Here is a 2,695-nt window from a genome sequence, read left to right as displayed (position 1 = left end):
TACAGCAGGTAAGGTAAAAAGACTGAAGGAGAGGTTTCTCTTGTGTCATTCCTGGGTGCGACCCTGGACTGTGCAATGTTTTTAAGCCCTGTTTGCTATAATAATTATAAGCACATAAAAGGTCAAATCCTGTTCACCTTTCAAATCCTGGATGCCTGGCTTCAATGGGGTGGCTAATCATGTGAGTAAGGGAAGCAGGATTTGGCTCAGGATCTTGCTTTTCTTACATTTGACCTGTTTAAACAAAAAATATTTTTTCTGCATCCTTTACTTCCCACATCTGTTTTCTGACTAGAAAAGTAAAGTAACATCAGGAAAGAAAGGGAAAAATAGAATGTAGACTTATGAATCACTGTGGCCAAGATGCAATGAAAAGCCCAGTGTCTAAAGGCTAATTGCTCCTAGGAGTGCATGAACAGGGCAGTAAATAACTGATGAGAACCCCACTCCCCTTCATTTTGTTTTATATCCCTGATAAAATAAACAGCTCATCATAAACCATTATAGCAAAACTATCCAGTGGGTTATATTCTCCTTTGTGTCACTACAAGGTAAGATCCTACAAGGCGCTGAGGACCTTCAACTCCCACTGAAGCCAAGAGGACTTAAGTGTGTGCTCAGCATTTTATATTGGGACCAGGGCCAGCTCCAGGCACCAGCTTATCAAGCAGATGCTTGGGGCGGCAACTCGGGAGTGGGGCGGCACTTTCAGGTATTCGGCGGCAATTCAGCGCAGGGTCCCTCACGCCGGCTCGGAGCGAAGGACCTCCCGCTGAATTGCCGCAGATCGCAATCACGGCTTATTTTTTTTTTTTTGGCTGCTTGGGGCGGCAAAATCCCTGGAGCCGGCCCTGATTGGGACACAGTACCTCTCGGGACTGGGCCCTTACAGTGTTCTGTGTATCACAGCCCATGCAAATTGTACAATTGTATGATCCAGTCTCTCAATTACTGGCAATTACTCATCATTAGAAACTACATAGATCCAGGGACCTGATTATTGCATTGACCATGGTTATGTGGCTTTAAGTGCAGATTTTTCTAGTACTTTTCAGTTCTTTGGAATCATTATCTTTCCCCTACCCTTGTCCAATTATCACTGGCACACACACGCACACCTTTTTCTTGCTTTCACATTTATCCACGCACAACATAAAGGAAAGATTCAATATCCGTGACCAGCTTGAATAGGGGTTAACCATCTCATTAGCTCACCTCCCACTTTAGAACCTTACTTCAACATCTGCCACTTCAAAACACACCAGTAAATTTTCCTTCACTGATGGTAAAGAAGGTTCATTTGCTATGAAGTCCGGTGACTGAATAGAAGAAGAATTTCCCTCATCAGCATTTCCCACTTGCTTTAATAACTTCCATCTCTTGCTTTAGATCTTGTTTCGCTCTAGTTTAGTAACTGTGTATCTCCCTCCAGCACATGCCTCCTTTCACTCCACCTTCCTCAGGTATTTGGTTCAGGTACCAAACATCTGACTCAGGTCTTGCTGAGCAATTGCCTGAGTCTATTGTATAGATGAGTGAATTACTCTTCCCTGCTTGTGTGCAGAGTGATTTAATGAGGTGTTTTGTTACCTCCATGAACCCAGGCCTTGAGGAAATAAAAGCTTAGGATATTACCACACCCCAGTCCCCTGCATTGGCCCCTCTATAGAGAAGTTAAATAGAACTTGTACTGATGGTCTGTCCAATGCAGGAGGTCAACCTGGAGGATCATTATGGTCCACTCTGGCCTTAAAATCTATGACTTCCTGATACCTCAATTCTGAGAGAAAAGAGCTCTAGAGGCAATATTTTTGAAGAAGCTGCATTACTTTAGAAAGAAGCAAGTCACACAGTGTTAAATATTGCCTTCCGCTACACATATGCATCTCCCACTGTAGGAGATTGGACTTGCCTCTAGAATTTGACCTAGGTTGTTCCTTCTTTTGTGGTATCTCCATTACTGGAGGTTTGCAATCATGGTAGGCCATTCACTGTGATCTACTGCTAATCTCTTTGTGGATGAATAGCCCTTTTGATCTGCCCAGGACATCACATCATCCATCTGAGATCTTCTTTTGTTGCCTCGTATTCTTCTGCCGTCAACTTTCCCTTCTACTCCCCGTAACCATGCCAGGGTAAGTTAGGATAGCTTAATTTCTTAGGTGCCTCTTTTTGAAGCAACATAACAGAATTAGTAAAATAGGAAAGGGGCCAAGTATATCTCATCCCCAATGTTCAAGGGTTTTTTGTTTTAGTTCAACCATTATAGATATGTGGTGTATTGAGGATTGTACTGGAATTGTAAGCTATCACTCTAAGAGGGGGGAGCTTTCAGACTCGGAAGCTCTATAGTGAAACCTATCTGCAGACAGACAGTGGATAGTAAGGTGGGGTGAATTGTGCCTCTCTGCTTTAGGGAACAGCCTACTTGGTGTCCCTCTGTTTTGGGGTTCTTGTGTGTTATCATTCTGAATTCTAAGAAACACAGTAGTGTAATGTTGCAACTGCCAGCAAGAGTATTTATGATTTTAGCTAGCTTCTCCATGTGTATGCTGTGAACATAACAACATCTTGGTCCAAGTAGCAAATCCTTTACTCGCATGTACACTCCAATATGCGAGAGCCCTTGCTGAAAGGGAAAGAAAGGAGTTCAGTTTCTCCCCTTTCTGCAGCTGTGCTCTCTGCATGCACTTTT

This window comes from Chelonoidis abingdonii, chromosome 1 (genome assembly GCF_003597395.2).
Source record: "Chelonoidis abingdonii isolate Lonesome George chromosome 1, CheloAbing_2.0, whole genome shotgun sequence".
Taxonomy (NCBI): Eukaryota; Metazoa; Chordata; order Testudines; family Testudinidae; genus Chelonoidis; species Chelonoidis abingdonii.
Note: the sequence above shows the minus strand (reverse complement) of the source record.